The 14,015-nt window shown below is 33.2% G+C and overlaps 1 long non-coding RNA gene across 5 annotated transcripts; it reads right to left on the reverse strand.

The window, feature by feature from the left end:
• Positions 1–3,536: 3,536 nt before the first annotated feature.
• On the reverse strand, positions 3,537–13,798 carry LOC18040669. 5 transcript variants are annotated; one of them, XR_002905307.1, is made up of 6 exons: positions 12,828–13,798; positions 12,678–12,730; positions 12,177–12,221; positions 10,299–10,456; positions 9,463–9,550; positions 3,537–3,763 (listed from the first exon to the last, which is right to left on the reverse strand). It is a non-coding gene; the product is annotated as an uncharacterized LOC18040669 (long non-coding RNA). The 5 variants fall into 5 exon arrangements; XR_002905305.1 differs by having other exon boundaries at positions 12,136–12,221; XR_002905306.1 differs by lacking the exon at positions 3,537–3,763 and adding an exon at positions 9,010–9,302 and having other exon boundaries at positions 12,136–12,221.
• Positions 13,799–14,015: the final 217 nt, after the last annotated feature.

Here is a 14,015-nt window from a genome sequence, read left to right on the forward strand (position 1 = left end):
TTAGGAATCAAACTCTGATTTCTGAAGCTACCTATTTATCCCAATTAAATTTTTATAATTCCTAAATTGTCTTCAATCAAATTCGGCTACTTTTATATTTTGGTCTCTACAAAATCAATTGAAATACCGACAAATTTTGTATTATTCGCAAATAAATCCTTTATTATTTAATAATAATAATGAATCACTGGACGGCTCACGATCAGTGTCACCGACTTTGAACAGCCGCAATCCCATTTTTGCACATATTTTGCAGTAATGGCTATGATTTTGCTACTTGTCCAAACATTTCGCATCAGCTAGATTTGGTCCTCACATTCACTTGATCTCAAAGTAAGCAAATTTTGTTAATGTCGGAACATAATTTGAGTTTTTTAAAGCTCAGAGAATGAATTTGATGACATTAAATAATGTTTCTAAAAATAAAAAATGCTATCATTAAATTTATTACTATTATTAAATTTATTATTTTAATTATTGTTTATTATTACTACTATCATTAATGTCATTAATATTGTTATTATTTTTTATTTTGATTATTATTATTTTCATCAATTTCATCATCATCATCATTATCATGAAAATTTATTTATTTTTATTGTTTTAATTTACTATTATTGTCATTACGATTATTATTTTTTAGTTTTATTATTATCATTTTTATTCTTACTACTACTATTATTATTATTATAATATATACAAATAATACTTGGGACAATAAGTAATAGAGGGCAATTTAGCAACTTACAACAACCCATTCCGATTCTAAGATAAAATAAATACATCAATGAGAATATATTTCATTTTGATTCTGATTCTTGTAGTTCAATTTATTCTAATTCTAATTCGTTATTTCGATTTTAGTCTATTTCGAACCCTGATATGAATTTAATTGGGCTCTAATATTTAGGCCCGAGCCTAACCATTAAATTCGAGTCAAAGGCCAGAAAATTCAGGTCAAGTCAATTAAACTAAAAGTTGAGACGAGTCTTCCTTGCATATATATATGTTTGCATCTTGATTTTTATTTTTATTTATCATATAAACTCTTCTATAAATTTATTATCTATATATATATATAATGTTATGTTTATTTGTCACTAGTCGAAATGGGGAATGGTTTACTTGACTTACAAAAATCCAAATCGGAATAGACTGGAATTCCATTGATGTGTTTATTTTATCTTGGAATTGGTTTCGAAATAAGTTAGATTGTAACAAATTACTAAAAAGTACTTAATAAATTATTATCATAATTATTATTTTATATTTTAATTACAATGATTATTTATTCAAAAATTATTATTATTAATAATTATAATATATATTAATAAAATCATAAACCTATCATTTTTCTTTAAATTAGTTTATAAAAATCGACCATGTTCCTTTACCGAATGAGAAATTGGGTATAAAATCATAAATTTAAAATTTAACTAAAAATGATAAATCCGAACCCGAAAACATACATACATACATATCAATTTTATCTTTAACTTATTTAAAAAATAATGTTATATAATTAAGATATAAACAACAATAAAAAATTATAAAATTTAAAATTTATTAAAACTACATCGTTTCCATATAATATTCATTTCTTTTTTAGGTGAAAGCGGTAAAAAAGGCTCGTTCTCAAATCTCAATGGCACCATAGAAATCTATGACGAGAAAGACAAAATGAAAAATTAAAACAGTACCTATTCGTCATTCTATAATGTCAAATCTCTCTCAATTCTCCAAACATGCAAAGCCGAAATCCGCCAAATCCGAACCCAAATCTGCTAGCACGTAGGTCGTCCAACCATCGTAATCCGAGGTGCAATATCGGATTCCAAACAATATGCATCTCATTTCAGATCAGTAAGTCAATGAGTTCAGTTGACCTCGAAAACAAATTGTTTTGCAGCTACATGACCTCGATGAGTTCGATTAACGAAAATGTTGTAAGTGCAGTTTTTGATGGGTCAAATCAATTTGGTAATTTTACAAATTTGTTCTTTTGCAAATTTTACAATAGCCTTTTCAATTTTGCTTGTTTTAGAGGAATCTCATTTTGTTAATTTGATTTTTGGTGGCACCTATCCGTGTTGTTGACATGCCCACTTGCAAATTAGTTCGTTGATCAGTCAGTTAGATGGTGATTCTATTGAAGATTGCTTTTTGGCATTTGTTGCCCAAAACACAAGAAAAATTTAACCAAAAACAGCAGCAGATCATCCCAAATACAGTAGAAAATTTGCCCAGAAACAAAATCATATCAAACCCAAAAATTTTCTGCAACTTCACATAATTCTCTGTCACTTCAATTATATTTGAGACAAAAATCCACTTTCAGTTTCAGAATTGTGATCCCTTACACTTAATTTATCTGCTTGTGTCTGATGTATATTTTCATTTGTTTATTATCCCCATCCATACATCCATCCGTGATCCACCACACATTTGTTTATCAACCAAAATCAATGCACACAATAATACAAACTCAAGATCACAACAGTTAGCATAACTCATATAGCACTGTATATCGTTCACCCACACTCGGAGCTTTTCCTAAACTATGTAATCACTCATTTCATTGTTTAAGACAACATAAGTCACCTCACGTAGCACCGCAATCAAATACACTTCAATTAGAAATGAAAGCCATGGAACCTAAAAGTATGCAGCAAAAATATACATGCCGAAATCAAGATTATGAAAACTAATTCCAATTTTTCTTACTTGATTGTCTAGTTCTTGCTGATAGGCAACTTTATTTCCCCCAATTCTATTTCTTAGGCCAAGGTGCTCAACCTGCATTAAATACAAATCTACACAGAATTATGAAAATATCAAGTCATAAAATATTTAAATAGATTATATCCACAGGAGCAGCAGAAAGGCTTCCTTGAAACATAACTCTGATTAATACTACAAAGAAAGGATAGTGTTTCGATTGCATTCATTTTCATACCTCATATTTGAATAATAGAACATATACAAACTTGTTATTTCTGTCAGGCATTTCAACAAATTATTTGAACACTCTACTTGGAAAAATTCCAGCAACGCATCGGCGTTAACTAACAATGTGTAGGATCCAATCACAAATTTAACACATCGGCAAATCACTCAAAAATAAATAGATAAAAATAGAACCACTAACAAAGAAATTTTTCTAAGTGGATTTGTAAAAAAGGAAACTACGGCTATTGGGCATAAGTGTCAGCAAATCAGATAGAATAAACTAGAGAAATTATAAGATACGAACCAAATGAACATTACATAATTCGAAAATATGTGTTTTCAGAACAGGACATATAACTTGTATTCAAGTAACCATATTACAAGCAAAATAAATCAATTAATCTAATTTATCCATATTACTTGTAATAAAAAGAAAAAATCATATCAAAGTCTAGTGCATGCTCCATATATATATATTTACTGTGTCTTGGTCAAATAAATTGTAAACAAAAGAAAAAAAAAACACATGTTGAAGTTAACGACAATGTGAATGTGGTAGATGAGAATCAGTGGCCTGCAACTTGCCTTATAATTAGTGATTTGCCGTGGTTCTCTTCCCCTCAATAGGATTAAGGGCGGCAGCAATGACTTATGATCAGAGGATTATATGGTTATCAATCGCCGACGCTGATTAGGTATCAATTGCCCACGCCGGGTAGTTATCATCGACCCAAAACCGCTTCACGAACAAGAACTTAGCCCGGCTCTCTTCAAGGACGTCGTTGTAGGGCTTCTTCTTTTTCGCGTCAAGCAACTTCCAAAGCAATGATTGGCAGGAAAAGAGTATTAGAGGAAAACAAAATCGCGTTAGCCAGCAAACCCAAACACTTTGCACAGGAACTTCTTAATTCCGTGAACAAATGCAGAAATTATGACCATGAAAGAAAACTATGCAAACCCAAACACTTTGCACAGGAACTTCTTAATTCCGTGAACAAATGCGGAAATTATGACCATGAAAGAAAACTATGCAAACCCGAACACTTTGCAGCGAGTTCTTAACAAATTCTATAATGCTTAGGAATTTGAAATTTTGACATTTGTGGTTTTTTATCCAGTCACTTTTTCAACCATTCATTCACTATTGAACACAGGCCCTATTTCTTTGTTCAATATATCTTAATGCAGATCCCAGGTTGCAAACGTGTTATGTTAGGTACTTTACCAGAATGGGGCGTAAATGACTCATCCTATGAGAAATTAATTAAGTATTTAAGTTGCAATCAAATAGGTTATCTCCAAACAACATACTGGAGAAGCTCATGAGCTACTATTACTTTATCAATTCTCATAATGCTCTACTCCTTAATTTGCACTACTCCAAGTAGTGCATTATTTTAAAAATAACCAATTATCCATCTTTATCTTTCTTGTATACAGTTCCCAAAATTGCTTAGAAAGATATATATATTTTGGTTTATTTTAATTCGATCTCTACCATATCCAAAAGTAATTTGAAGTATCCTGGTACAACTGATTTATGGGAGATCAAAGATATTCGACCAAAATAGATAGATCTATAAATGTAATCACTATGGGCTTCATTTCTAGCCTTTACATTCATTTTACCACAATGTCAAAATGCAATGAGCATTTGGCTTTTGTTCCTTTGCCTTGTGGTTTTCCAAGTTGTTTTTCTATATTAAACGAATTTCACACATACACTTTATCATTACGATGAGTGAGCCCAATGTGCTCTCTCTAGCCAACTTAGCTATATGTCTCTAAATCTAATATGCCAAATTTTGGCATGTACATCATCATTGCAAGATGATGCATAGTGAACAACTTTCCATAAAATCTCTTTTCAAATTTGGTTATACAAACACCTAAAAATTAAGTATCCTAATCTAAGAATGTCAACAATATAGACCAAGGTTTTTGATGAATTTTCGATGTACAATTCTTGAAAAATAAGGACCATGCAATACCAACTTGCATATGCTTATACCCTTGATTTCTAGAACAAGGATATCCTCATATGTATCCATCTTTTCCTTTTGACAATTACAACGGAAAAACATCAAAACCTTTTTGTGATCTCTAATCATAAGGTATGGCTACTTAGTATATTTCTCCAAAACGCTTACGCACAATGTCGTTTCAACTTAATGAGTGTCGTGCTTATCACGTGAGTTTATCAAGCCTTTTATCAACTGAGAAGTGGGTGTTTGTATTCACCTTATAACCAACAAATTAAGTACTAGAAATATTTTTTAAAAATGAGTGTGAAAAATATTTTGATCATTTGTTGGATTCAAATATCTTCACTTTTTGGAAAATTATTGAATTGTCTTGTCCTAAATATGTATGCACAAAGAGCCTCTTTCCTAAGTTCATGTGTACTTTTGCTTAACAATAAGAATAAGCGAAGAGAGAAAGATGGGCCAGTTTATCATCTTCGTTATCTACCTCCAATTTCTTTTTTCACTAACGTATGCATCGGTTATTTGGAAACCTTCATCTGTGCACTTTCCCGACATTCCTGCTACTTACGGTAAAATTTCGGTTTTAGCTCCTCCATAATTTGTTTGTTTCTTTGGATAAATGCAATATATATTGTTGTAGATTTTTTTTTTGTTCTTTACTTTTCTTTTAGATATTAATAAAAAGGGCATATGTAGAGCTCTCCATGTAGCGGATCCTGCAAACGGTTGTTCCATATAGCAACCCTGTTGTTGCTTTTAATGGAACAATCGACTTTGTTTTAATAGTTCGTGGTGTGCAATTACGACACTACAATCCAGAATGATCAACCCGCAAGTTATCAAGATGGCAATTGTGTACGATGATGAAATAAACGGCCAAATGAATTCACGTATATAATAAAAAAATCCTTTAAAATTATTTAAAAATTTTAGATTATTAATTTGTGTAAATCTTAATTTTTTTTTTGTATAATTAGTGTATATAAATCTAGATGGCATAAACATACAAGCCGCGTATGTTTTGTTCAGTGCCGGTCAATATCTAAAGAGCATGCGCGGGGGGAAGCTGGTGAATGTTGTTTATTTCCTCTATCGAAATCTTCTATACATTAGTATTGGCTACTAGTGGTGGTGCTGCCACCAATAGTGTGGGTAGCATCATTCACTATTTGTGCATGTATGGAAGGTCATATTCTTGGAACCAATTCACCCAGTCCTGCGATGATGTCTAGTGAACGCATGGCCCAGCTTTGTGTTCACTTCTGAAACTTCGAACCAATATGTTGGAGACTCAATGTGTACCATTTGCTCTTGAAGATTATCTCAAAGTACTTCCCTGCACACACGGTAAATTTTACCTCGTCATGCTCTCGAGTCTTTTAGATTTTACCGTGTGTGTAAGGAAGTACTTTGAGATTTTTCCCCCTTTTGATAATCTTCAAGAGCAAATGGCACATATCGAGCCTCCAATATATTGGTTCGGAGATTCATAAGTGAACACAAAGATGGATCATGCGTTCACTAGACTTCTTCTTTGTTGCTGTTGACTCTGCTCTTGCATCATCGCAGAACTGGGTGAATTGGTTGGTTGTAAGGTGATGGAGGAAATAAACAATATTCTCCAACTTCCCCCCGCGCAAGCTCTTTTATATATTGACCGGCACCGAATAAAACATACGCAGCTTGTATGTTTACGCTCTCTAAATTTATGTACGCTAATTATACATAAAAAAAATTAAGATTTACATAAAGAAATTAATAATCTAAAATTTTTAAATAATTTTAAAGGATTTTTTTATTATATACGTGAATTCATTTGGCCGTTTACTCCATCATCGTACACAATTGCAGCTTGATAACTTGTGGGTTGAGCATTCCGAATTTTAATGTCGTAATCACACACGCCACGAATTATTAAAACAAAGTCGATTGTTCCATTAGAAGCAGCAACCCTGGTTGCTATATGGAACAATCGTTTGCAGGATCCGCTACATGGAGAGCTCTACATATGCTATTTTTATTAACATCTAAAGGAAAAGAAAAGTAAAGAACAAAAAAAAATTTCTACAATATATAATTACATTTTTCTAAAGAAACAAATAAATTATGGAGGAGCTAAAACCAAAATTTTACCGCGAGTAGCAGGAATGTTGGGAAAGTGCACAAATGAAGGTTTCTAAATAACTGATGCATACGTTAGTGAAAAAAGAAAGTAGAGGTAGATAACGAAGATAACAAAGTGGCCTATCTTTCTCTCTTCGCTTATTCTTATTGTTGAGCAAAAGTACACATGAACTTAGGAAACAGGCTCTCCGTGCATACATATTTAAGACAAGACAATTCAATAATTTCCTAAAAAGTGAAGATATTTGAATCCAACAAATGATCAAAATTATTTTCACTCATTTTAAAAAAATATTTCTAGTACTTAATTTGTTAGTTGTAAGATGACAAACACCTGCTCTAAACGGCAGCGTTTTTCTCAATTCATCAAAGGCTTAATACTCACGGCATTTGTATCAGCGTTTTGGAGTATCTTGGCTTTAATAGATCACGCGAGCAATCACGTGAGCATCAATGAAGCCAAGTTCGTTATAACAGAATCCTTGTATACGTGGCATTAAGTTGTGCATTTTGGGTTGTTAAAGTCGTTGAGAAACTGGTTTATAAGCTGCTGGCTTTCATAGAAGCAACAACAATGTAAGAGAGATTTGAGGGAAATTGTAGAGAGAAAGTGAATACTTGTTCTTTGTTCTCGAACTCTTTGTAACAAGCTTCTTGAATCTTTCAATAAAGCCTGCTGATGAATACACCCGTGGATGTAAGCCATTAATGGCTGAACCACGTTAAGAGCTCTGTGTTCTATTGTTTGTTCTCAGTTTTCTAATTTGGCTAATAATCCTTTGCATTGAGTAAAGTCAGGTTTAGTTGATTCTCTAAAATCAGTCTAATCTGTCGAATGCAACTTGGTTGATCTGGGTAAAGGGTCCTGGGAGGATCTGGTTCTGTTGTGTTAATTGAACAAATCACATTCTACATAATTTAAATACCCGTATCTTATTTGAAGGGGAGAAAGTTAACCCGAGTATTTCAACTACAAAAGCCCAAGCAGTAACGGAAGCCTTTCAAAAGGTAAAGCATGTGGAGAAAACTCAAGCTGAAAAGCCAAAAGACAAGAGGAAACAGCAGTGGACTCCCCCTCCCCCCACAAAAATAGAAGCTTTAAAGTCAATGTGGATGCTGCTATAGATGCTGAAGCTAAGACAGCTGGTTTAGGAGTTGTTATTAGAGATGATGAATGAAGAGTTGTGGCATCTGCAACTAAGCCCTCAAGGCTAAGATGTGGTGTGTCGTTTGCAGAAGCAGAGGCTACAGAATGGGGGCTTCAAGCGGCCAAAGAGGCAAATTTGGCATCAGTTATTATTGAGACAAATTCTGAGGAGGTAGCTAACCTTGTTAACAATAAAAAAGGAAGCAAAACTGAAATATTTTGAGTGACAACAACAACTATAGACATGAGTTTTGAATACCAGAATGTTATTTTCTAGCATGTCCATAGATCTAGCAATGAAACAGCTCATAGGCTTGCTAAATATTCCATTAGAAGTGGAGTCTCGAATGTCTAGGTGGATTCTTTTCCAGCTGACATTACTTGTATTCTCAATTCTGTTAATTAATGGTTATCTTTTCTTCAAACAAATAAAAAAAATACCAATATCTTAAATTACTACCACATGACGGACTTGAAAAAAAAAAAAAGGGGCATCTCAACGAAAAGAGAAGGACGGACATGCAACGATAGAGACTACTAATCCTCTTCTTGCTCTTAGCTGTCTGTTAAGAAAACCCTAAATTGATTGAGAACAAAATGAAAATTATTTGTGCATTCTTCATTTTTTGAATGGGAACAGAGATGACACTTAGAATCAATTAATCAATTAATCAAACCCTAAATTGATTAAAAGAACAATTAATTCAAGCATAACCGTAAAATTATCTAAATTGAAAAGAGAGGTAAAAAGATAATCAAAATTTTAGAAAACCTCATATTATGCAATTAAACCATTTCATATCTTCTGACATGCACAAAAAATCAGAAAACAAATCCTTAAAGGAGATCGATGCTACGTTTAAAATAACATACTCAATCTGGAAATTAACTATATAAATTTTCAATCTTCAGGAGGAAAGTAAACTACTATTAATTTTCAATTTTCAGAATATGGGGGCATGAAAAAACTCAATAGTACAGAATACTACTTCAGCCTAAGAAATTAAAACTTGCATGAAAGCATTTAGTCTACTACTCTACTCGGACCTTGTTCTGAACTGCATGCGTAATCACTGGTTTCATTGTCCAAGGTTCTGAATTTACAAAAACCCGATGAAAAGACATCAAAAGTCAGCCCCAATAGCGTGAAAATCAAATATACTTCAATTAGAAACCTAAAAGCATGCAGCAAAAATGTTCATGCAAAAATTACAACTATGGAAAGACAGGAAAACTAATTCCAATTCTTCTTACTTGATCCTCCAGTTCTTGCAGATAGGCAGCCTTTTTTTTTTTAATTCTATTTCTCAGTCGAGGACGCCCAGTCTACTTAAATACAAACCTACACAGAATTATGGAAATATCAGGTCATAAAATAATTCGTAAGATTATATCCACAGAAGCAGTAACAAGGCTTCATTGAAACAGAACTCCAACAGAGATTACAGAGCAAGATAGTGTTTGGATTAAATTCATTTTCATACCTCATATTTGACTAATAGAACTAATAAAAGCATTTCAACAAATAACTAAGACACTATGGGGTTTGATAAGATGTAGCTCCACTCTTTTGAGATTTACTACATCTGTATAGGTTTAGCATTATGATTTTGTATCATATGAACATGAAGTTGCAAAACATTTTAAATTTTGTTGATATTCCATTGGTAAAACCTTCATTCAGCTAGAAGATCCAAATTCATCAGTACCCAAAAACAAAAGAACACAAATAAAAACCAAATGAAGCATAAGCAGAGTAAAGAAGAAGAAAAGAATATCAATTTCCAGCACATGTAATTAAAAAATGTAAGCATCCTCAGAATATGGCACGCATCTCCAAGAAATACTGTATATCTAAAAATGTTCTATGAATTTTGCAAGTTTCATGTCATCCAAAAATAATGAAAGTATTTAAATAGGTCTTAAAATAAAAGCACGAATACAGAATTTCCAAGCATGAGTTGATCTTTGTATTAAATAGACAAGAAACTATCTCTCACAAATTTATAACACATACACCAGAAACGAATATTTGGCAATCCATCACAATAACAACAGCTGAATATAGAGTGTGGCTTTTGCATACATACTGAAATTACGTCACTTAAGCAGGCCAGAATGTGGCTTATTGGGCAAAAGCAGCAACTGAGACACTGAAACTGAAACTGACAGCAAGCCGGGAAGACCAATAGTCCAAGAAACGAGATGGTACATGACGCCAGCTAGAATATGTATAACACAAACAAAGCTGCAAAAAAATGAAAACTTCTCTTTATTATGATGGTTATAGATTTTTCTAATAAGGAAAGTTTAGGATGAAATAGGTGGCGAGTATAACAAAAGCATCTACTTGTTAAGTATGTTGAAGATGACATTTAAGAAGTACCTACGTGGAAAACAAAATAAAAATGGCTTAGATTGAATTGATGTAGGACCATTAAAAGATGCTCACACACTGCTTTATGCATACACAATTTATACATAAGGCATCAAGTGAAAGCCAGAAAAAGTTCAAGCACATGTTGCACATTTAATTATCTACGAAGTAATTAGGAAAACAGAGTCCTAATGGCAAAATTCAATTAAGCAATCCCAAATTCCACCATGATTATTATAATTTAATTGTTTACCACTCAAAGAAAAAGAAGCAAAATGACTAGAGCTTGAGATTATCCCTGAAGCTCTTTAAAGGCGCCTTTGATAAATCAAGAGCCAAATCAATTATAATGATAAATCAAGTGAAGCAGGGGGTGAGCAGGGCTGGTATCTTGACAGTGGGGCCACTCACCATGTCACCAATGACCTCAACAACTTGAGCATCAGGTCTGGGTACAATGGTAAAACCAAAACTTATCGTTGGAAATGGAAATGAGTTAAATATTTCCCATATTGGGACTGCTATCTTGCACACGCTTAATGACACACACCACAGTCTACAATGTGTTGTATGTTCCTGAAATGTCGAAAAACCTAGTTAGCATTTCAGACCTAGCCACTCAAAATAACCTTGTCATAATCTTTACTAATGGAAGTTGTATTGTGAAGGACAAGTTGGGTAAGGTTTGGCTCAGTGGAATTGACAAAGCTGGCCTCTTTGAGGTGAAAGGAGTCAATAAAGTTGATACACAGAGAGACAGACATGAAGCTGCATCCTCCTATAGTACTGTAGTATCTCTGTTGGCCTCATTGAGAGAATCTGTTGATCTAGGTTCACGGCAGTCTGTTAAGATAGAGTCAAGTCCTTTAAACTCTCAGTTAAGTTAGAGTCAGTTCCAAATAATGTTAATCAATTAGACATTCTACATAGAAGAATGGGGCATCCCAATGAACAAACGCTGTTGAAGTTTTCTCTAATTATAATGAATTCAGAGGAATCCATAAAATAAAGTCTTTACCCTTTTGCTGAGGTTGTACAAATGGAAAAGGCCATAAACAGCATTACTCAACCGCTCTTACAAAACCAGCAAATCTCTTGAACTTATACACACTGACCTATGGGGACCAGCCCTTCAAATCTTCAATAATGGCAGCAAGTACTACATGAATATTGTAGATGACTTTACAAGATATACCTGAATATTTCCCTTATCAGACAAAGCACAAACCACCAATACCGTCATCATGTTTAGAAATTATATTGAAAATTACACTGACAACAGGATTAAGTGCCTGCAAAGTGATTGGGGTGGCGAGTTTAGACCTCTCAAAGTAAACATCTTTAGGAAGATGGTCATAGTTCTTCTTAAACATCGAGACATGTGACAACGTGATAAATCAACAATTAGGAATGTTATGTACTCATGTTAAGATGCAGCCATCCAAGAGTGTCTAGAAAAGTTCCAGATGATAATCATATTAGAAAAAACTTGTGAAGCCTTTAATAAACAAGCCTACAATGACTGATATTACATTGATTTATCTGTTTACCTAGCCAGAAGCATGGGAAGCAACCAAAAGAGAGATCCTACCTCAATGAAAGGCTCCCTGATATCATCTCACTCAATACTACTCTCCTGAAACAAATTATATTGCATGATTATCGTTCATGTCAACGTGACAATGCAAAGGGACCATCAAAATAAAGAGTGTGAAATTCTTTTTGCACCAAAATATACTAATGGGATTTTATTCGTGTAATAAGTACTGATCCACTCATATAATTAAGGAAGACTACCATATCAATATTGCTAGGTACATCTTACAGCAGCTATCTCAGGTAATAAACAAACAAAACTGAATGACCTTGCAACAAAATTTAAACCCCTCACCCCCAACCCAATGCCATAAACTCTTCACATTTACATCACAGTTTTAAAACTCTGTGTATGCACATAAGAAACTGAAAACAAAGTGTGCTGCATCTTAGTTGAAACAATTAGAAATTGGATAAAACTTTGCATAATTAAAAATAAAAATAAATAATCTCTATCAACATTGACCATTTAAATCAAGTATCAGTATACACTGACCTTTTGACTTATTGTTCCTCTAGTTCTCTTGTTCTGTATATAACCTTTACCCCCTGCAAACATATAAGTTATAGTTCATGGCTATGGATATTTGAAAAACAAAAGTGAAACGTCCTAATTATTACAAGCAATTGAGGAAGCAGATCTCACCGAAATTGACTCAAAGACTTTGGATACAGCAGGAGAGGTAGCCTTCCCCTCCACAAAAAGGAAAAAATTAGAAATACCAATAACCTTGTGATCCTGCATATGGTCTATTCAAGGCCAGCAAAAGTGCTTGTTGTAATACATATCTAGACAAGGTCAAACCAATAGGAAGAGTACATGAATTGGTGCCAATACCTGAAATTTAGCAAATTTAAAATGATCCAAAAGAAACAGATTCTAAATTTCTCTATTGAGTGGGAAAAAAAACAGAGTAACGTCATTGATCACAGCCTGATTTAAAAACTCCTCAGCCTGCAGTATAATTTCTATTGAGTTCCATTACATTAAGGGACATCAATTACTACATACTCCAGATTTATGAATCATAACTCATTCTACAAGTAAATTTAAGAATTTCCTTAGAAAATTATGTTTCATGTATGAGGTATATCATTAAAATATGGTGTACATCAGCACACTTCCATTCCACATCTGCATTTAGTGCTTAAGCACATACCAACGTTTAAAACTCCATAGATGAGAATAATTGACTAAACTTTAAAAAGAGCAAAAATAAAATAAAATAGTGAAAGTAAAATGGAATATTCATTTGCAAATACTTAGTAAAAAAGAAATTATGGAGTAAATAAAGCTAATAGAAGAAACTTAACTTAATCACAGAAGTGAAACATAATCAAATTTCTTCAACCAAAACAAAAAAAGAAAGAAAACGCAACTTTGAATATTCAAGAAGCAAGATCCAAAATTGAAACAGACCCACTAATTACAATCGTCCAAAAATTTAGGAAAATAACTTATGCCAGACAAAGAAAAACAAAAAGGAAAAAAAACAAAAACAAAATAATGTGTCTACTATATAATAAATACAAAAACAAAAAAGAAACCCATCAAAGATTTAATCTTCAAAAACCCATAAAGGGTATGAATCAAACCAAACGAAAATGACAAGAAAAAGCTCACTTGGCTTTTAGATCGGCTCCGTAATTAAACTTCCAGTCTTTGAAATAAGAGAAGGAAGGGGTGTTACTCCGGCCAAGAATATCAGTGCAACCACCGGAGGAGGAGGAGGAACGAACAGTGGTGGTGGCAGGGAGGAGGGAGGAGTCAATGTCCATTCCGAACTAAAAGCCAAGGAGACTGAGTGAAACAAAGTGAAGGAGATAGATGGTA

The sequence above is a fragment of the Citrus clementina genome, unplaced genomic scaffold (assembly GCF_000493195.1).
Source record: "Citrus clementina cultivar Clemenules unplaced genomic scaffold, Citrus_clementina_v1.0 scaffold_5, whole genome shotgun sequence".
Taxonomy (NCBI): domain Eukaryota; kingdom Viridiplantae; phylum Streptophyta; class Magnoliopsida; order Sapindales; family Rutaceae; genus Citrus; species Citrus x clementina.